The sequence below is a fragment of the Rhinopithecus roxellana genome, chromosome 5 (genome assembly GCF_007565055.1).
Source record: "Rhinopithecus roxellana isolate Shanxi Qingling chromosome 5, ASM756505v1, whole genome shotgun sequence".
Classification (NCBI taxonomy): Eukaryota; Metazoa; Chordata; class Mammalia; order Primates; family Cercopithecidae; genus Rhinopithecus; species Rhinopithecus roxellana.
This window is the reverse complement of record NC_044553.1, coordinates 97285950-97309489: the sequence shown is the minus strand read 5'-3', so window position 1 is coordinate 97309489 and position 23540 is coordinate 97285950. Positions and strand designations below refer to the sequence as shown.

The following is a 23540-nucleotide window of genomic DNA, read 5'->3' as shown; positions in this document are numbered from 1 at the left end:
CAGCTCCAAGCTCTGAAATTATTTTTTTCTATTTGGTCCAGTCTATTAGTAAATGTTTCAATTATATTTTGAAATTCCTTAGACTAGTTCTTCAATTTCAGAAATTCTGATTGATTTCTTTTTAAGGTGTTTATGTCTTCCTTCATGTCCTGGATTGATATAGAAGTTTCTCCATGTTGATTTTCAACCTTGTCTTGGGTCTCTTTGAGTTTCTTTGCAATCCATGCTTTTGAATTCTTTATCTGTCATTTCTGAATTTCCATTTTGGTTAGTGACCATTACTGGAGAGCTAGTGTGATCCATTGGTTGTGTCACTGCATTCAGATTTTTCATGGTTCCAGAATTCTTGTTCTGGTTTCTTATCTGGAGACACTAGAACTTCTAATTTTTGTAATCATTTTAATATGGGAATTTTTTTCTTTCTCTCCCTGTAATAAAATATGTTTTGTTTTGTTTTTCTTTCTCTTTCCCTTTTACCTTTGTCCCCATTCTGGGGTGTGATTGTAAACAATGTTGGGAAGAGTCTTTTTGCTTTGGCTCTATAGCCCTATGCATTTCAGCAGATTTTATATTGGGCTGTGCCAATGTGACTGGGTTTACTGGGAACTCTCTGTTCCCTCAGACAATGGACTGATTCATGGAATACACAACGTTCTGTGCTCCCTGCTCAATCCTTGGGAAGTGGGGGATAAGCCACCAAGCACCCAGAAATGTGCCTAGGTTTGAAGCTGGGAAACCTCCTTGGCCCCAAGTTCTCTGCATAGTATGTGGGGATAACCTCAACTCCTAATCCAGGAGAGTGAGTGCTCCAGTTACCTGGAAATTTGCAGGGTGTAGGTGTAGAAGACCCCACTGCAGCACAGTCGCTCCACCAGAAGGGTGGGGTGCCTCAGGCTGCTGAACCAGGCAAGTGGGTACTCCTAATGCCTGGAAATCTGCTTGGATGTGAAGTGGAGAGGGTTTCCATGTACCAAGAACTCTGCACAGAAAGGGTGGTGTGGCTCAGGCTGCTGAGCCAGGCAAGCAGGTGCTCAGAATGCATGGATGTTTGCTTGGGTGTAAAGTGGAGAGGGCCTCCCTGTACCAGGATCTCTACACAGAAAGGGTGGTGTGGTTTGGACTGCTGAACCAGGCAAGTAGGTGCTCAGAATGCCTGGAGAGCTCTGACCAAGTATGAGGAAGACAGGGTCTTCCTGCACCAAGATTTCTGCACAGGAAAGATGGGACAGCTCAGACTGCTAGTTCATGTTAGCGGATGTCCCAAATGCCTGATGATCTTCCCAGGAGTGGAACAGAGGGCACCCTGCTGCACCAGGATCTCTGGGGAGCAGGCTACGGCATCCAGCAATGACACACACAGACTATTTCCAGGTCCCCAAGCTGACTCTAGCTGCAAATCTCGTTGCCCAGGAGAAACCAGAGCTGTAGCAGCTCTCCTCCTTCCCCAGGCCTGTGACCATGGAGAGCACAATTCTAGCACCTACTACTGAGCCGCTTTTCACAATTCTGAGTGTGAAGGCACCTACCCTACTCCAGAGTGAGTACTCTAGTCTATGGCCTCTACTCTAGTCTTTGAAACTAAAATGCCTGTGCCATCATAATGCCATATCATGAAAGAATGACTGACTTTGTATACACCTGATTAAAAGTTGTGTCCTGTTCTTGGCCCTGGGTCTGGGTAGACACCTGACGCTTCTCATGGTATCTTTCACTCTCACTGTCTCTAAACCTATCCCCAAGTTAGCTCCAAGGCTGCGGAGAAACGAAATGCTCTCCCTTGGCCTCGAATTCCCTGTGAAAAGATGGGTCACAAAAGGAGCTTCTGTGCCTCTCTCATGTACTGGGGCTACACTCACTTTTATCAACCAAATGCTGTCATGGCATCTGTCTGCCCACCTCTCCTCCTCCTTTAGATCTGGAGTGTCTTTCATGATTCCAGTAGATTCTCATTTTCTTTCTCAAAATACAGCTAACAGAGTTGATCTTTATGCACTATCTTGCTATTTTCAAGTGGCATGCTAAAAGCCCCTAATATTCCATCTTGGGAAAAAAACTACTTTGAAACATTGGAATGCACCCCTAATTTGTCACAATTAGAGTGATTGAAAGAACCATTTACATTGAGAGCACAAGGATTTTTTCAGACCAACAAATTTACAAACTAAAAATCTTTGAAACATATTAAGATATTTATATGTCATTACCAATTATCCAGTACCTTTAGCTAAAATATATTCTAAAATGCTGCAATGAAGACTGAAATAATTTGCATTTGAGATTTAAAAACAATGTTCATAAGCTCATATGAATGAATTTAGATTAATTAAAACTACAAGGTCATATTAAGTTATAGTTGATTTAAGTGGCAAAATGGCCAGCGTAGTTATTTTTATCTTTGTGTAATATAATAAGTATGCATATTTTCAATAATGTGTTATGACTAATATAGCATGCAATAACTTGGAAAATTATTGTATGTGATAATTATTAATTTTCATCTTTACATGTTTACATCTTTACGCGTCAACCCCTCTTATGAGAATCATGTCGGTTCTTCATTCATCTTTGTCTCACAGCCATAATACAAGTCTCATTTATTTGTCCTACTCTTTGAGCTTTCTATTTCAAACTTTAGTAACCAATTACTACCTTTCAAAGTTCTTGAAGATTTTGAAGGACTATATTCCCTTATTTTTTATCCATTTTATCAGATTTTCCTTTTTGTAACAGAGCTGAATTGTTGCTTTTATTGGCCCTATTGAAGTGAAAAACCACTGGGATATTTTCCTTGGGGCTATGTATTTTCCCTTTCTTGTTTCTAAGTAAATAGGAGTCTAGTACTAGAGATGAAGTTATTGGCCCAATGCCTTACATTAATTCTCTTATTTATGCTTTATTACTACTTTAAAAAGGTGCCTAGAGTTAGGATTCACATTTTAGGTGTGGCAAACTTGAGGCTTAAAAATGTTGCAATCATCCTTAGGTGACATTGCTATTAAGATGAGGACTCAGGATAAGAACAGAGGCTAGCTGACTTTGGAATCCTTGCTTTAACTCTCATGTTTTCTGCTTCACATTTGCTTTCAGGCTTCATCTGCTGTTTGGAGATAGTTGACATTTCACTGCATCTTGATTCACAAGTTTTATTTCTGTGTATCTGGTAGTTAGATCAGGTCTAGAGAGATAGCTTCCTGTCTCTTTTAACCCTTACTGGCTATTGTCCACTGCCCGAAAGCATCTTTCTGAAAATTATAAGCCAGAAGTCATTCTTAATTCCATAGTTGTTGTACCATATTTTTGGGGACAGAGCATTTCTTTAATTTATGCATCTTGTACCCTCAACCAAATCTGTTTGTTTGGAGTTGGTAAATATTTGCCAGAATAACTGTCAATTGCCACATATGTGTAATTATTCCAGAGTGCTTCTGATCAAATAATATTTCTAAGTCTCCACTGAACCAGATTGCTTTACTTCATGAAGTCTTTTAAGATCTTCCAGGGTGTGTATATCTGTTTCATAGTATATATAAATTCCTGAATGCAGAAGACATGCTCTCTTCTGGAGTAACCAGTATTTACTTTTTACTCTCTAATGTTTTATTTATTTGCTTTCTCTTATACTAAGGTTAAAAAAAAAAATCACATGTTGGAAAATGTTACTGTTCAAAGTGTTTACCTCTTATCTCCTAAATAGGAAATTATGATTCATTTGGTTTAAATTTCTCATCAGTTATTTATTTGGTAGTATTTTTCCTAGTTATTACAAATGACTGCTCTCAGAAACCTAAGCATATAGTATCAAGTATGATTGATGATCATAACACATTAATTGGATGAAAAGGGATCACATTACTTAAGTAGGTTGGCTTACTATTGACCGTAGAACTGTTTCTATTTGGAGCTCAAAAGTATGATACATTGTCTTTGTTCCCTCAATTATTATTTTTTCATTATGCCCTAATTAAGCTATCTGGTAAACCTTGTTGTTCAGAGAGTTCCAGGAAACTTTAATCATTGCTCGCCTTTCCTATAAACTGCTTTCATTTTTCCCTTCCAATTTGTGTCAATTAAAACTTTCCTAAGTTATACTTTGGTGGAACTTAATCTTTGCTAAATAAAAAATATACTGTGTGAAAGGTAACTCTTGCTAAACTGCATCAGAAGAATTAACAACCATGCATCCTTTCAGGACATTCTACAAATAATAACTAAAGTAAAATAATGTTTATAATGCCCGAATTTCCATAGGGGCATTATGATGCTGAGACTAAAGACCAATGTGCCTCTGAAAACGCATATGGACAGTAGTCTGCTCTACTTAGTCATACCTACTCCATCAACAAAATAATGGTTCATGTATTTTTTTCTTATTTGACTTTTTAATGATCACCACAGAAATCTGTCACTTTGAAACACCATTTTCTCTGTTACAGGTGGTTCAAAAGTATAAAACACATTATTCATTATAGTTAAACTGCTGCACTGTGTAAACATATTTAGTATAATGGTTATTTTAATAGATCATTTTTAATAGATCATTGATAGATATTTAGTAAAAAGACTAAATCAACGTAATGCTCACCAGAGCAATATAGGACTGTAGTAAGAGTGTAAACAGACAAAAGGCTGTAATTGTATGTGTATGTTAACATTTTATGTAAAAATATTTACTTTCAGTTTCTTTACCAGTTATTTTTTGTTTCTTACCCGTAATGTGAATTTTGTTGCAAAGTGAGGTCATAACATCTTGGTGTCTTATTAAACCTGTGCACTATGTGATTTAGTCAGTGCTTAGACATAGGCAAGACACTTCCATTTGAAGATGGAAGCACCATTGACCTTTCACAGTGACAAAACTTTATACTAATCATTTATTTGAGGGTAATGACTTCACATATGTGTGGAAGAATATAATCTTAATGTTGGAAACTAATTTAAAAGTCTTTTGTAAGTTAAAACAGTGAACTATTTACTGGTAACTATCTTAAATGACAGTTAGTGTTAAAACCAGTGCTTTATAAACATCAAATCAGCAATTGAGGTAAAACAGTCAATCAGCCAGGCCTCGTGGTTCACAGTTGTAATCTTAACACTTTGGGAGGCAGAGGCAGGAGGCTTGCTTGATACCAGGAGTTCGAGACCAGCCTGGGCAGCAAAGCAAAAACCTGATCTCTAAAAAAAATAAATTAAATAAAAAAAGTTAGCAAGTTAGCCAGTCATGGTGGTACACATGTGTAGTCCTAGCTACTCAGGAGGCTGAGCAGGGAGGATTGCTTGAGCCTAAGAGTTTGAGGCTGCCATCAGGTATGATTCTGCCACTTCACTCCAACACAGATGAAAGAGTGAGACCCTGTCTCTAAAATAAAATAAATATATTTTTAAAATAAAATACATAGTCAAAATCATCAAGCAGCATGTATAATACAAAACAGTAAGAGCAATAATGAAAACAAATAAATAGAAACAATTTCAACAAAACATTTGAACTGGAGTCTGAAATGTATGGATCTTAGTTCTGGCAATACCTTTGGCTGTATATGTGACTTTGAGCCAAAATACTTTTATTTTCTGCATTTATAAAATATTCCAATGATGAAAGTTAGGTGAGTATTGAGTAGTACATGAAGGTGGTGGTAGGAGGGGATTACTAGATTGCTAAATAATCTCAAATGCAAATGCCTTCTCACACTTGAGTATAAATTCTTCGGAGAGGTCAGTTGCAGATGGGAAAGATTTTGTCTGCTTTTTTTCGTGACACTGCATTAACACACACCCATGCTTGTTTTCAGGTCTCTGCTCATTCAATGGGAAAATTCTGGTAATGATTTGGCAATGTCACTCCTGTGTGGGGAGGTTTTCTAAAATCTAAAAGGCTGTATTTCACTTTGGGCAATCTTCCATTAGTCATATTTATTGGATAAACTTGCTGGGTCAGCAATCACTAAAAGCACATGCAAACAAATTTAGTTGGTGTTGCTTCTGTTTGAAGAAAACACAAATAAAGTAGGCTATAACTATCTCTTTGAGAGTTACTAACAACTTAAAAAAATCTATAATCCAGAGAAGAAAAGACTAAATATAATTGCTCAGCAAAAATGTTTATGTGTCTGAGCCCCCTATAGATAGATCATCTTAATGAGCCCAAAGACTCTCAAGGAAAAAAACAAAAACAAAAAACATATCTTTGTCTTTCCATTTCAAAAATGACAGAAGTCTTTCAAGTATGAAAAATAAAGCAAATTGAAACCATCCTCTATCTATCTTTTAATAAAACAAGAGGGAAAGATACTGCATAATCTTTGTAAATGTTTGTAAATCGTTTAATTAACTCTCAGATTTCTTTTGTAATTAAGATTAGAATCTATTCAATACGTCTAACTTTCTCTCCTAATTCTTTATCATTAAGAGAATCCATCAAGTCTACCACATAAGAATGGGAAAGAGTCCAAATTTTATAGCTGCCTTCTATCTTGAAGCCAAAACATTTTATGAGTCTCTTGGTTCTAATGTTCTTAACTCAGTTGAGTGTCTGAGTATTTTAGATGAGAGACATTTTTATCACTTTGACAAAAATGGCATCTTTAATTTTAATGGCTCCATCAAAAATTGATCAAGCATGTTCAAAAATTGATCAAGCATGTTGTTTTTGTGAGCCTTTTTAGAAATGAATTCACTGACCAACAATTTTAAAGATTCATCCATTTTTGTTTAAAAACTCCCCTTCAGCACAATACATGAACTAACTATTTATTCACAGATGACATCTTTTAAAAATAAATCTGAATTGTGTTTCAAAACCCAGAACCAAGGTTTCCAATAATAAGCTCAGTTTTTGCAATTAATCAATCATTCAGTCACACCATCTGATGTGGTTTGAACATTTGTCTTCTCCAAATCTCATGTTGAAATGATCCCAGTGTTGGAGGTGGAGCTTTGTGGGAGGTGGTTGGTTTAGGGGACAGATCCCTTGTGAATGCCTTAGCACCATTGCCGTGGTGATGGATGAGTTATTGTCCAGTTGGGTCACACAAGAGTTGGTTATTTAAAAGAGTGTAGCACCTCCCTTATTTCTCTCTCTTGCTCTCACTCTTGCCATATGACATCCCTCCTCCCCACTTCACCTTCCATCATGACGATAAGCTTCCGGAAGCCTGCAATAGAAGCAGATGCCAGTACCACACTGCCTGTATTCCCTGTAGAACCATGAGACAATTAAACCTCCTTTCTTTATAAATTATAAATTTCTGTATAAATTTACCAGTCTCAGGTATTCCTTTATAGTAACACAAGCAGAGTAATACAACATTATAGAATTACCTATCCTCATTTTTATCAACAATAGTTTCCTATTATATACAGGAAAGAATACATTATTTTGAGTGACAATGCTTTTGTAATTTCAAACCTTTTAAAAATAATTCTTGCACATATTTTGATATATTCATTCTTGTACACATTTTGATATCTTAAGTAGTTCTATGGAAGGCATGATTTTAAAAAATTGAAGTTTTGGCCGGGCGCGGTGGCTCAAGCCTGTAATCCCAGCACTTTGGGAGGCCGAGACGGGCGGATCACAAGGTCAGGAGATCGAGACCATCTTGGCTAACACGGTGAAACCCTGTCTCTACTAAAAATACAAAAAAAAAAAAAAAAAAAAAAAAAAAAAAAACTAGCCGGGCGAGGTGGCGGGCGCCTGTAGTCCCAGCTACTCCGGAGGCTGAGGCAGGAGAATGGCTTGAACCCGGGAGGCGGGGCTTGCAGTGAGCTGAGATCGGGCCACTGCACTCCAGCCCGGGAGACAGAGCGAGACTCCGTCTCAAAAAAAAAAAAAAAAAAAAAAAAATTGAAGTTTTGTGTTTTTATATTTGCACCCTCTTTAAAGTAAATATGTGCAAGTTAGTGTATTCTGTAAGTACGATATTCATTTAAAAAATTCAAATATTTGGCAATGGTTTTGGAGTTTTAAATATTTTAAAATATACATGATTATTAGGGGAAAACTTAAGAAAGCAACACTTTGTTGTCAATTAGGTGAAGAATAATTTAGTTAAAGAGATAGTTTAATGGAAGAATTAGTATTAAAAATTTTAATTGTGGAAACCAAATCATATATAAACTGCAACTTAAAACATGAGAAGTAATGTTCTGTATATAGTCTGTACATGTTTGTCCAAAATTCTGTTTCTGGTATTTTAAAATAGCAATTGTTTTTCTGTTCATAAATAAAGATGAAAATGTTTATTACAAATTATCAGTTATTTATTATCTCATTACAGATGCAAATAAAACCATAGACAAAAATAGACTGCTTTTAAATGGCTGTCTTCTAATTTTCACCTTGTATTACAAAGATGATATGAAGTACTAACAAAACTGTACTATTTGAAAATAAATAAAAGTCCTTATCATTTATCACCACTACAGTAAATATTGAACAAAACAACCATGTCTCTATTCTTTTCCAGTCTTTGATAATATGCAATGTTGCTAAATTTCAAACACTTTAGTGGCAATGCACTTTGCTAGATATAGAATACAGTGGACTTGCAAGAAGATGCATATTGTTTTATATTTCAGGGAGCCTAAAATGTGATTTACAAACCATACTTACGAGTCCAGAAAGGATTTTCACGGGAAATGTAGTTTGAGTGTCAACTTGATGTTTAGAGTGGTTACAAAAAAGGCATAGATAATGCCAAGTTTTGTATGTTAACACATATTATAAAATGTTCATTTTTAATGGCTATATAGTGTCCAAGTCATTTCTATTTTACATAACCATTTTTCTGTTTTAGAGCCTTGGTTCTTTTCGATCCTTTAATTTGCCATTGTACATATGTCTAATAGAATATATATCTATATATCTGTATGATTTTATTAAAATAAAATCACCAAAATGGTATGGTTTTGTTAACAAAAGATAATAGTTTTTAAAAAAAATCGAGAATTTGAAGTTGCTTTCCTTTCTCTGATCATTGGTAATGTCTTAATTTATGCCTGTATATGTTAATTGAATGAAAGATTCTCATCTGCTCATTTGATTGGTAGTACCCAGTGGAGTGGTCTATACAAAATGGACTTTTGGCATCTAGATGTTCATTTTTATAAACAAAAGGAAATTTTGTAATTATATATTTCAAGACTCTTAATATCTAAGATATTTAATGATACAATGTTAATTAATTTTCCCCACGGACAATGACAACAACAACAAAACAGTGTGAGATAATTGAGTCTAGGACCAAAGTCTCATCACACACCAACTGTAGGTCTCCGTCACTCTATTTTCCTTTTGCCCATGGCTGAAATTATCTAAATCATTTAGGTTTCTATTTATATTATATTTTCAGATCATATGAATTTAGGGGATTTTTTTTCACGTACAGTATCTGAAATGCTGTCTCTCTCTCTTTTTAAATTTGTCACAAAATTAACCAGATTTGATATTTTCAAAGGTAGGTCCTGTTATTGGCTACCTTCTGTGTTATTCAGTCTCTTGTGCTAACTCTTCACTGATACTATCTTATTTAATTTTCATGTAAAATATATGAGATGAAATAATTGATGCTTAGGTAAAGTGACTTTCTAATAATCCTAAAGCTAATAAATGATAAAATCAAAGTTTAAAATGTCCCTCTTTCTAGTATAGTTATTATGCAGTCTTGCATCAGACAGATTTGTATGGAGTTCCATTCTTGCCACTTCCACCATTCTACTCTAAAATTGTCATCTATACCCTACACTATGGAAATCATCCCCTAACTGATTTCTGTGCTTCAATTTTGGCAATCATTAGCCAGAAAAATATTTGAAAAAATATAAATGTGATCATGTCATCCATTCTTAATGTTTTCCCTTCCTTATCTCCTTCAGATATTTGAGCTAAATTTACATGATAAGAAGGAGTTAGCTAGGCAAAGAAGAGGAATAAGGATATTCCAAATTGGCCATGCAGATGCCTCACATATCCAAAAGGCAAGTTTGCTTGAAGATTTGCAAGTATAATTAGAGAGTTGAAGTCATTTTTTAAAGTATGTATTTTAGCAGGTGATTCTGCAATGATGGCATAGTGGGAAGCACCAGAAATCTGTCTCCTCATCCAGACAACAATTTTACTTTCAGAATATGTCTGATATAACTACACTGAAACTCTGAAGTCTATTGAAGTCTTGAAACTTCTGAAAGAAGGTTTGGACAGTAAACTGTAGTTAATTTTGATCTTCCAGTTCAGCTACCCATCCCTTGCACCCAGTTCCAGAGCAGCCAGCTGTGTACGTGTTCCTAGGGAAGCATGCACACAACTTGGGGAAGCCAGAATGTGCAAAAATGACTCTCAGATATCAGGATCTGTGCTCTGATCATTGATTGCTAATTTTGATGATTATAAAGAGGCAGTGGCCATTATTGTTACTCCAGCCCCCATTGTTGTAAGTACTTCTCCTTCTGGCTGAGGTGACTTCAAGGGGATTTAAGAGGTTGGTGCCTTGTTCCCGCTTTTATTTTTCCTTTGTCTCATTTTCGGAGCCAGACATTGATACTAAAATATTTTTTTAGAAACACATATATTAGGTAAATTAAGAAGTAACCACACTTGCCAAGGAGAAGTTACAGGGTTAAATAAGACATGAAAACACCTTAAGTTTACATTTCAGGCCAACTCTGCAACAGAGACAGCCTACAACAATCAAAACATAAAAAATGAAAACAAAAACAAACACTGCAGGAAAGGGATGATCTAATATTCCAGGGTTATTATAACATTGGATTCAGATGTATAGTTTTCAGCAAAATGTATAAGCATGCAAGGAAACAAGAAAAGATGAGACATTTAAAGAAAAAAATAAACCAACAGAAACAATTGCCGATGGTGGATCTACTAGCCAAAAAAATTAAAATATCTGTATTAAAATACTAAAAGAATTAAAGGAATGCGTTGAAAAGTCAACACAATTATGTGTGAACAAAGTAGAAAATCAATAAATTTATAGAAAACCTAAGGAGAAACAAAAAGTATAGCTAAAAAGTACAAGAAAAGAAAAAAAAATCACTAGAGGGTTTTATAGAAAGATTTCTTCAGGCTGGAGAAAGAATCAGCAAACTTGAAGATAGAATATAAAAATTATAGTCTTAGGAAAAGAAAGTTAAAAAAAAAACAGATTGAAGAGAAGTAAACAGAACTTAAGGGACCATTGGTATGTCATCAAGGAGACCAACATACACATTTTATAGTCCTAAAAAAGAGAGTTACAAAGGAGTAGAGAGAATGTTTGAAGAATTAATGGCTGAAGGCTTTCCAGATTTGGTGAAAGACATAAAATATAAGCATCTAAGAATCTCAGAGAACTCCACATGGGATGAAATCAAAGATAACCACACCTAAATACATTATATAATTAAACTGTTTAAAGACAAATTTGGAAGCAGAATGGGAGAAGTCTGCTTATCATATGCAAAGGATACTAATAAGTAACTTTGGAGACCACAAAGCGGTGAGTTGATATATTCAGTGCTAAAAGAAGATTAAAAAATATATCAATCAAAAATCCTGTATTTAACAAAACTGGTCTCCAAAAATGACAGAGAAAGTAAAAGAATCCCAGATAAACAAAAGCTGAAAGTAGTTATTACCACTAGACCTGCCTTAAAAGAAGTGTTAAGGAGAGTTCTGCAGATTGAAATAAGAAGACATCAAATAGTAGCTCTCAATCGGTAAGAATAAATAAAGATTTTTTTTTCCAATTTGAATACCCATTATTTCTTTCTCCTGCCTGATTGTCCTGGCCAGAACTTCCAACACTATGTTGAATAGGAGTGGTGAGAGAGGGCACCCCTGTCTTGTGCCAGTTTTCAAAGGGAATGCTTCCAGTTTTTGTCCATTTAGTATGATATTGGCTGTGGGTTTGTCATAAATAGCTCTTATTATTTTGAGATATGTCCCATCAGTACCTAATTTATTGAGAGTTATTAGCATGAAGGGCTGTTATATTTTGTCAAAAGCCTTTTCTGCATCTATTGAGATATTCATGTGTTTTTTGTCTTTGGTTCTGTTTATGTGATGGATTACGTTTATTGATTTGTGTATGTTGGACCAGCCTTGTATCCCAGGGATGAAGCCCAGTTGATGATGGTGGATAAGCTTTTTGATGGCTGCTGGATTCGGTTTGCCAGTATTTTATTGAGGATTTTTGCATCGATGGTCATCAGGGATATTGGTCTAACATTCTCTTTTTTTGTTTCTCTGCCAGGCTTTAGTATCAGGATGATGCTGGCATCATAAAATGAGTTAGGGAGGATTCCCTCTTTTTCTACATATTAGAATAGTTTCAGAAGGAATGGTACCATCTCCTCCTTTTACCTCTGGTAGAATTCGGCTGTGAATCTGTCTGGTCCTGGACTTTTTTTGGATGATAGTCTATTAATTATTGCTTCAATTTCAGAGCCTGTTATTGGTCTATTCAAGGATACAACTTCTTCCTGGTTTAATCTTGGGAGGGTGTATGTGTCCAGGAATTTCAAATTGTCCCTATTTGCAGATGATATGATTGTATATTTAGAAAACCCCATCGTCTCAGCCCCAAATCTCCTTAAGCTGATAAGCAACTTCAGCAAAGTCTCAGGATACAAAATCAATGTGCAAAAATCATAAACATTCCTATACACCAATAACAGCTGAACAGAAAGCCAAATCATGAGTGAACTCCCATTTATAATTGCTTCAAAGAGAATAAAATACCTAGGAATCCAATGTATAAGGGATGTGAAGGACCTCTTCAAGGAGAACTACAAACCACTGCTCAACAAAATAAAGAAGGACACAGACAAATGGAAGAACATTCCATGCTCATGGATAGGAGGAATCAATATCGTGAAAATGGCCATACTGCCCAAGGTAATTTATAGATTCAATGCCATCCCCATCAAGCTACCAATGACTTTCTTCACAGAATTGGAAAACACTACTTTAAACTTCATATGGAACCAAAAAAGGAGGCCACATTGCAAAGACAAACCTAAGCCAAAAGAACAAAGCTGGAGTCATCACACTACCGACTTCAAGCTATACTACAAGGCTACAGTAACCAAAACAGAATGGTACTGGTACCAAAACAGAGATACAGACCAAGGGAACAGAACAGAGCCCTCAGAAATAATACCACACATCTACAACCATCTGATCTTTGACAAACCTTACAAAAACAAGAAATGGGGAAAGGATTCCCTATTTAATAAATGGCACTGGGAAAACTTGTTAGCCATACGTAGAAAGCTGAAACTGGATCCTTTGCTTACACCTTATACAAAAATTAATTCAAGATGGATTAAAGGCTTAAATGTTAGATCTAAAACCATAAAAACTCTAGAAGAAAACCTAGGCAATCCATTGAGGACATAGGCATGGGCAAGGACTTCATGTCTAAAACACCAAAATTAATGGCAACAAAAGCCAAAATTGACAAATGGGATCTGATTAAACTCAAGAGCTTCTGCACAGCAAAAGAAACTACCATCAGAGTGAACAGACAACCTACAGAATGGGAGAAATTTTTTGCAATTTAGCCATCTGACAAAGGGCTAATATCCAGAACCTACAAAGAACTTAAGCAAATTTACAAGAAAAAAGCAAACAACCCCATCAAAAAGTGGGTGAGGATATGAACAGACACTTCTCAAAAGAAGACATTTATGCAGCAAACAGACACATGAAAAAAATGCTCATCATCACTCGCCATCAGAGAGATGCAAATCAAAACCACAATGAGATACCATCTCACACCAGTTAGAATGACGATCATTAAAAAGTCAGGAAACAACAGGTGCTGGAGAGGATATGGAGAAACAGGAACACTTTTACACTGCTGGTGGGACTGTAAATTAGTTCAACCATTGTGGAAGACAGTATGGTGATTCCTCAAGGATCTAGAACTAGAAATACTGTTTGACCCAGTCATTCCATTACTGGGTATATACCCAAAGGATTATAAATCATGCTGCTATAAAGACACATGCACACGTGTGTTTATTGTGGCACTATTCACAATAACAAAGACTTGGAACCTACCCAAATGCCCATCAATGATAGACTGGATTAAGAAAATGTGGTACATATACAACATAGAATTCTATGTAGCCATGAAAAAGGATGAGTTCATGTCATTTTAGGGACATGGATAAAGCTGGAAACCATCATTCTCAGCAAACTATCGCAAGGACAGAAAACCAAACACCACATGTTCTCACTCATAGGTGGAAACTGAACAATGAGAACACTTGGACACAGGAAGGGGAACATCACACACTGGGGCCTGTCATAGGGTGGGGGGTGAGGGGAGGGATAGCATTAGGAGATATACTTAATGTAAATGACGAGTTAATGGGTGCAGCACACCAACATGGCACATGTGTACATATGTAACACACCTGCACGTTGTGCACATGTACCTAGAACTTAAAGTATAGATATAAAAAAAAGAATAAATAAAGATCTCAGTAATGGTAAGTATGTGGGAAATTGTAAAAGTCATATTACTTTAAATAATATTTGTAACTCCACCTTTTGATTTCTCCATGATTTAGTGATGAATACATTAAAAAGCAATTACTCTAAAAGCTAATATTGTAACTTTAGTAACTCTAAATTTTGTTTCCTACACAATTAAATATATTAATACATAGAAAAAAAATTATTGATTTATGGGCAATAGTTCCTTATTGATTTTTTATCTACACAAAGTGCCCAACGTTGAAAGTGGGTATTGAAGTATTCTCTTATTGTTGTATTGCAGATCTCTTTCTTCAATTATATTAATATTTGCTTTATATATTCAGGTCCTCTGATGTGCTCATGTGTATGTATATATATATACACACACACACATTATATATATAGTATATGTGTGTATGTGTGTGTGTGTGTGTGTGAGTGTGTGATGGAGTTTCACTCTTGTTGCCCAGGCTGGGGTGCAATGGCATGATCTCAGCTCACTGCAACCTCTGCCTCCTGGGTTCGAGCAATTCTCCTGCCTCAGCCTTCTGAGTAGCTGGGATTACAGGTGCACACCAATTTTATATTTTTAGTAGAGATGGGGTTTCACCATGTTGCTAGGCTTGTCTTGGACTCCTGACCTCTGGTGATCTGCCACCTCAGCCTCCCAAACTACTAGGATTACAGGCGTGAGCCACCATGCCTGGCCTGGGTGTATATATATATATATATATATATGTATATATATATATATATATGTGTGTGTGTGTGTGTGTATGTGTGTGTATATATTTACATTTGCTATAACTTATTGATGAATTGACCTTTTATTGTTTTATAATGACATCATTTTCTTTTTTATAGTTTTCAACTTAAAGTCCACTTTATCTTATGTAATTATAGCTACTTAGCTACCCCTGCTATCTTTTGTTTCTATTTGCATGGAATACCTTTTTTCCATTCTATCCTTTTCAGTCTCTGTGTGTGCAGAGTTGAATTAAGCCTCTTATAGGCAGTATACAATGGAGTGTTGTCTTTTTTTTTTTGTTTTAATCCATTCAACTTCTTCATGTCTTTCAATTGTGGAATTAAATTCATTTACATTCAAAGTAATTGGTGATAGGTAAGAACTTACTTATGCCATTTGTTCATTATATTCTGGTTAGTTTGTAGATCATTTGTTTCTCTCTTGCTTTCTTGCTGTCTGCATTTTGACGAATTTCTGTAGTGGTATGCTTGGAATTATTTCTGTTTATCTTTTGTGTATCTAGTAAGGGTTTTGCTTATGGTTACAATAATGCTTACATAAAACATATTGACAGATTATTTCAAGCTAATAATAACTTAACTTTGATCACTTACAAAAAAATGCTTCACTTCCCCTGACAATTTAAAAAGTGTTTTTGATAACACATGTTTATCGTTTATAGTTTGTGTTACTTAGCACATTTTCGTAACTGTAGTTTTTAATAGTTCTCCCTTTAAACCATCATTGTAAATATTTATTTTCTCAACATCATTACAGTATAAAATGTTCTGAGTTTTACTCCACTTCTTTTTATTAATGAGTTTTATATTTTTACATGTTTTTATGTCACTACATTGCAATGTTTTCCTTTTGCTTGAAAAACTCTAACATTTCTTATACAAGTAAATTCTTTGGGTTTTGTCTGAAAAAGTTTTTACCACCCATTTACCTTTATTTTTATTTTTATATATTTTTCAATACAGTGTCTCAGTCTTTTACCCAGGCAGTAATGCGGTGGCACAATCATGGCTCACTGAAGCCTCAAACTCCTGGGCTCAAGCAGTCCCCCTGCCTCAGCCTGCTGAGTAGCTGGGACCACAGGTGTGCACAATCATACCCAGCTAATCTTCATTTTTACTTTTAGCAGTGGAAGGGTCCCCTATGTTGCTCAGGCTGGTCGTAAACTCCTGGGTTCAAGCAGTCCTTCTGCATCAGCCCCCCAAGTGCTGGGATTGTAGGCATAGGACACTGCACCTGGCCACACTCCTTTATTTTTATTTTATTAATTTTTTTTATTATACTTTACATTCTGGGATACATATACAGAAGGTGCAGGTTTATTACATAGGAATACAAGTGTGATGGTGATATGCTGCACCTATCAACCCGTCATCAACATTAGGTATTTCTCCTAATGGTATCCCTCACCTTGTCCTCCACCCCCTGACAGGCCCCAGCTTGTGATGTTCCCCTGCCTGTGTCCATGTTTTCTCATTGTTTAACTCCCATTTATGAGTGAGAGCATGTCGTGTTTGGATTTCTGTTCCTATGTTAGTTTGCTGAGAATGATGGTTTCCAGCTTCATCCAAGTCCCTGAAAAGGACATGAATTCATTCTTTTTTCTGGCTACATAGGTTTCCATGGTGTATATGTGCCACATTTTCTTTATCCAGTCTATCATTGATGGGCATTTGGGTTGTTTCCAAGTCTTTACTATTGTGAATAGTGCTGCAGTAAACATAACTGTGCATGTGTCTTTATAGTAGAATGATTTATAATCCTTTGGGTATACACCCAGCAATGGGATTGCTGAGTCAAATGGTATTTCTAGTTCTAGATCCTTGAAGAATTGTCACACTGTCTTCCATGATGGTTGAACTAATTTAAACTCCCACCAGCAGTGTAATAGCATTACTATTTCTCCACAACCTCTCCAGCATCCATTGTTTCCTGACTTTTTAAAGATCACCATTCTAAATGGCGTGAGATGGTATCTCATTGTGGTTTTGATTTGCATTTCTCTAATGACCAGTGATGATGAGCTTTTTTAATAAATTTGTTGACTTCATAAATATCTTCTTTTGAGAAGTGTCTGTTCACATACTTTGCCCACTTTTTGATTTTTTTTCTTGTAAATTTGATTAAGTTCCTTGTAGATTCTGGATATTAGCCCTTTGTTAGATGGATAGATTGCAAAAATTTTATCCTATTCTATAGGTTGCCTGTTCACTTGGATGATAGTTTCTTTTGATGTTCAGAAGCTCTTCATAGACTGCTAGCCAGACTAATAAAGCAGGAAAGAGAGAGGAATGAAATAACACAATAAAAATGATAAAGGAGACATCACCACTTATCCAGCAGAAATGCAAACTACCATCAGAGAATACTATGAACACCACTATGCAAATAAACTAGAAAATCTAGAAGACATGGATAAATTCCTGAACACATACACCCTTCCAAGATTAAACAAGGAAGAAGTCAGATCCCTGAATAGATCAACAACAACTTCTGAAATTGAGGCAGTAATTAAAACCTACCAATCCAAAAAAGCCCAGGACCAGACAGATTCACAGCCAAATTCTACCAGAGATACAAAGAGGAGCTGGTACCATTCCTTCTGAAACGATTCCAAACAATAGAAAAAAAGGGAATCCTCCCTAACTCATTTTATGGGGCCAGCATCATCCTGATACCAAAACCTGGCAGAGACACAACAAAGAAAGAAAATTTCACGCCAATATCACTGATGAACATTGATGCAAAAATTCTCAATAAAATACTGAGAAACTGAATCCAGCAGCACATTAAAAAGCTTATCCACCACGATCAAGTTGGCTTTATCCCTGGCATGCGAGGTTGGTTCAATATATGCAAATCAATAAATGTGATACGTTACATAAACAGAACCAATGGCAAAAAACACATGATTATCTCAATAGATGCTGAAAAGGTCTTTGATAAAATTTATCACCCCTTTATGCTAAATACACTAAATAAAATAGGTATTGATGAAACATATCTTAAAATAGTAAGAGCTATTTTTGACAAACTCACAGCTAATGTCATAATGAATGGGCAAAAGCTGGAAACATTCCCTTTGAAAACCAGCACAAGACAAGGATGCTCTCTCTCTCCACTCCTGTTCAACATAGTATTGGAAGTTCTGGCCAGGACAATAAGGCAAAAGAAAGAAATAAAGTGTATTCAAATAGGAGAGAGGAAATCAAATTATTTTTGTTTGCAGATGACATGATTGTATATTTAGAAAACCCCAACATCTCAGCCCCAAAAGTCCTTAAGCTGATAAGCAACTTCAGCAAAGTCTCAGGATACAAAATCAATGTGCAAAAATCACAAGCATTTATATGCACCAATAATAGACAAACAGAGAGCCAAATCATGAATTCCCATTCACAATTGCTACAAAGAGAATAAAGTACCTAGGAATCCAACTTAAAATGGATGAGAAGGACCTCTTCAAGGAGAACTACAAACTACTGCCCAACAAAATAATAGAGGACTCAAACAAATGAAAAAAAACGTTCATGCTCACGAATAGAAAGAATCAATTTCACGAAAATGTTCATACCACCCAAAGTAATTTATAGATTCAATGCTATTCCCATCAAACTACCATTGACATTCTTCATGGAATTAGAAAAAACTTTAAATTTCACATGGAGCCAAAAAAGAACCTGTATAGCCAAGACAATCCTTAATAAAAATAACAAAGCTGGAGGCATCATGCTACCTGACTTCAAACTATACTACAAGGCTATAGTAACCAAAATAGCATGGCACTGGTACCAACAGATATATAGACCAATGGAACAAAACAGGCGTCAGAAATGACACCACACATCTGCAACCATTTGACCTTTGACAAGCCTGACAAAAGTGAGCAATGGGGAAATGATTCCCTATTTAATAAGTGGCATTGGGAAAACTGGCTAGCCATATGCAGAAAACTAAAACTGGACCCCTTCCTTATAACTTATGCAAAAACTAAGTCAAGATAGATTAAAGACTTAAACACAAGACCTTAAACCATGAAACCTATTTCTCTAGAAGAAAACCTAGGCAATACCATTCAGGACACAGGCTTGGGCAAAGACTTCATGACTAAAACACCAAAACCAATTGCAACAAAAGCAAAAATTGACAAATGGGATCTAACCCCTTTATTTTTAAATGACAGGATTCTGGGTATAGAATTCTCCATCAGAAGTCGTTTTTTTTTTTGTTTTTGTTTTTTTTTTTTTTTCATTTTTTGGGAATATATCATTCAATTCTCTTCTGGCCTGCAAGCTTTCTGCTGAAAAATCCAGTGACAGTCTTTTCAAGATCCCATTTTACACATTAAGTAGCTTTCCTCTGATAGCTTTCAGAGTCCAGATTGCTCATCATTACATGATGGAATCCCTGATAGCTTTCAATATTTTCCCTTTAAGTTTTAGCAATTTATTTATGATGTGTCTTAATGTAGTTTGATTTGTATTCAAACTGTTATATGTTCACTGAGCTTTATAAATCTGTGTTTCCAACTTCTTCCCCAGGCAAGGGAAATTTTCTCAACTACTGTTTAGAACAAATGAATCTAACAGGTATTTACAGAACATTTCATCTAACAGCAGTGAAATACATATTCTTCTCAAGTATGCACAGAACATTCTCTTCTATAGATTACATGTTAGTCTACAAGTCAATTCTTAACAAATTTAAAAAGAATGAAATTATATTGAGTACCATCTTTTACAATTAAAATGGCAGGAAACTAGAAACCAATAATAGGAGCAGGCTGGACACAGTGGCTCATTCCATAATCCCAGCACTTTGGGAGGCCAAACTGGGTGGATTGCTTGAGCTAAGGAGTTTGAGACCATCCTGGGCAACATGACCAGAGCCCATCTCCACAAAAATACAAAAATTAGCCAGGCATGGTGGCATGTGCCTGTAGTCTTAGCTATTCAGGAGGCTGGGGTGGAAAGATTTTGCTTGAGCTTGGCTTATCAATTCTTCAGTGAGCTGTTGTCACACCACTGCACTCCAGCCTGAGTGACAGAGCTAGACATTGTGTCAATAATAATCATCATCGTCATCATCATCATCGTCTTGAAGAACTCACAAATATGTGGAAACTAAATATCCTTCTTAATGACCTATAGGACAAAAGAGAAATTAAAAATTTAAAAAAAATCATGAGACAAGGAAAAATGGAAACACAATATACAAAAACTTACGGGATACAGCAAAAACAATTCTTAGAGGGAATTTTATAACAATAAACACCTACATCAAAGAAGAAGAAAGATCTCAAACAACCTAATGTTATACCTCTAGCAACTAGAAAAAAAAAAAAAAAAAAAAGAACAAACTAAGCCCAAACTTAGTAGAAGGAAGTAAATAACAAAGATCAAAGTAGAAATAAACAAAATAGAGACTAGAAAAACAGTAGAAAATATAAATGAAACTAAAATTGTTTTTTTAAAAGATAAAATTCACAAATCGTTAGCTAGAGTAACAAGGAAAAAGAGAAAGAAGACTCAAATAAAATCCAAATGGACGGAATCGTTATAACTGATACCACAGAAATGCAAGGAACCTAAAGACTATCATGGACAACTATACAATAAAAAATGAATAACACAGAAAAAATAAATAAATTCCTAGAAACATGCAATGCACCACGACAAATAAAAGAGAAATGGAAAAATCTGAACAGACTTGTAATGAGTAAGGAGATTGAATCAGCAATTTAAAAACTTTCAAAAATAAAAATAAAGCCCAGGGCATGATAGCCTCACTACCAATTCTACTAAACATTTAAATAACTAATATCAGTCCTTCTCAAGATTATCCAGAAAATTGAATCGGAAGGAAAACTTCAAAATTTATTTTACAAGACAAATATTACCCTAACATTAAAGCCATACAAGGACCTTACAAGAAAAGAATACAACAAGCCAAAATCCCTGATAAATAGGGAGCAAAAATCCTCAACAAAACTAGCAATCCAAATTCAGGAGCACATAAAATATTTATTAACTATGATCAAATGGGATTCATTCCACAAGAGAAAGGATGGCTCAATGCACATAAATCAATAAATGAGTTACACTATATTTACAAAATGAAGAACAAAATCATATGATACAGGAAAAAAAAAATTCTCGATAGATCCAGGAAAAAAAAAAGCAAAAAAAAATTTGACTGCATTTAACATCGGGTCATGATAGAAACTCTCAACAAATAGGTATTGAAATAATCTACCTGAACATAATAAAAGACATATATGACAAGCCCACAATCAATATCATATTAAACAGTGAAAAGTTGAAAGCTTTTCTTCTAAGATTAGGAAATAGAAAAGGATGCTCACTGTCATCACTTCTATTCATTATAGCATTGGAAGTCCTAGCTAGAATAACTAGATTAGAAAAAAGAAATAAAAGGCCTCCATAAAAGAAAAAAGAAGTGAAATTGTCAGTGCAAATTGAAAATGACATCAGGTTTGCTAATGACGTGATTTTATTTTAGAAAACCCTAAAGGCTTTATCAAAAACCTATTAGAACAGTTTAGTACATGTAATAAAGTTGTAATTTATGAAAACAAAGTTTAAAACTAAAAGCAAACCATCCAAAAAGAAATCAAGAAAATAATTCCATTTACCATAGCATCCAAAAATAAAATTTAATATTTAGGAGTACATTTAACTGAAGAGGTGAATGATGACTATGATGAAAACTATAATACATAGGTGAAAGAAGTTGAAGAACACACAAGTAAATAAAAAGATACCTCATGTTCATAGATTGAAAAATTTACCATTTTTTAAACATACATAGTACCCAAAGCAACCTACAGATTCAATGCAATCTTTATCAGAATTCCAATTTGTTTTTCACAGAAATATAATAAAAGTCTAAAAAAAAAAAATCCCTGAACAGCCGAAGCAATTGAGCAAAAAGAATAAAGTGGGAGGTATCAAATATCCTGATTTCAAAATAGATTATAAAGCTATTGTAGTCAAAACAGCATGGTACTGTCATGCAAGAAGATCTATTGATGAATGGAAAAGAAAAGAAAGCACAGAAGCAAAATCCTGACTATTTAAGGTCAATTGATTTTCCACAAATACAATGAAGAAAAGATAATCACTTCAATAAATGGTGTTGACAAAACTGTATATCCACATTCAGAAGCATGAAATTGGATCGTTCTCACACGCCATATGTGAAAATTAATTCAAAATGGACAAAATACCTATATGAAAGAATGAATCAATAAATCTACTAGAAGTAAATGTAGGGTAAAGTCTTCACAGTTTGGTCTGGGAAAGGATTTCTGGGATGGAACTTCAAAAGCACAGATTAGAAAAGCAAAAATAGACAGAGGATATTGCATCTAACAGAAAAGCTTTCATGCAGCAAAGACAACAATTTACATAATGGAGAGATAGCCCACAAATTTAGATAAAATATTTTTAAACCAGACATATGGTAAGGGGATAAAATCCAAAAAAAAAAAAAAAAAAAAAAACTAATTTAGTAATAGACAAAGAATCTGAATGGACATTTCTCGAAAGAAGACATATGAATGACAGACAGATATGTGAAAAAAATCCTCAAAGTCTCTAATCATCAGGGAAATGAAAATTGAAACCACAATGCAATATCACCTCACGCCTATTAACATGGCCATTACAAAAATGTTAAGTGTTGGTGAGATAACAAGTGTTGGCAAGAAAGGGACCCTTTTGTACACTGTTGGGGCCAATGTAAATGAATATAATCATTTTTCAAAATAGTATGGAGATTTTCCAAAAACTAAAAGTAGATTCCATATGACCCAGAAATCTTATTTTTGGATATATAGCCAATGAATCTGAAGTCAGCATGTGAACGAGATACCTGTACTCTCGTGTTTATTTCAGAATTAGTCACAGTAGTCAAGATATAGAAGCAACCTGATTTTATTAAAAGATGAATGAAGGAAATGTGGTGTGTACACACACACACACACACACACACACACAGTAGAATACTATACAGTCTTAAAAATAAGGAAATTTTTTTCATTCACAGCGTGCCTGGAACTGGAGAAATTTATGCTAAATGAATTCAGCCAGTCATAGGAAGACAAATACTTTATGATCTCTCTTATATGTAATATCTAAAAAACTTGATATCACCTACTGACTCAGGTCCCCACTTTAGCTGCGCTTCTTTAATCTCTGCAGTTGTGACAGGAAGGTAAGCTGGAGCGACTATGTGACTGGGGCGGGAACCAAACTGATTTCAGGGCAA

At 35.1% G+C, this 23540-nt stretch overlaps 1 protein-coding gene across 6 annotated transcripts in view; it reads left to right on the top strand.

Annotated features, from left to right (window-relative positions):
• Positions 1-23540, top strand: part of LRFN5 (leucine rich repeat and fibronectin type III domain containing 5) — a 312634-nt gene that overhangs the window by 103243 nt on the left and 185851 nt on the right. Inside the window, exons 2-3 of one of the 6 annotated variants that reach the window (XM_030930916.1) lie at positions 9439-9455; positions 9874-9975. The exons of the other annotated variants lie outside the window; for them this stretch is intronic. The gene's annotated coding sequence lies outside the window, so the exon portion shown is untranslated. The remainder of the gene's footprint in view (positions 1-9438; positions 9456-9873; positions 9976-23540) is intronic. 6 annotated transcript variants of the gene reach the window in all.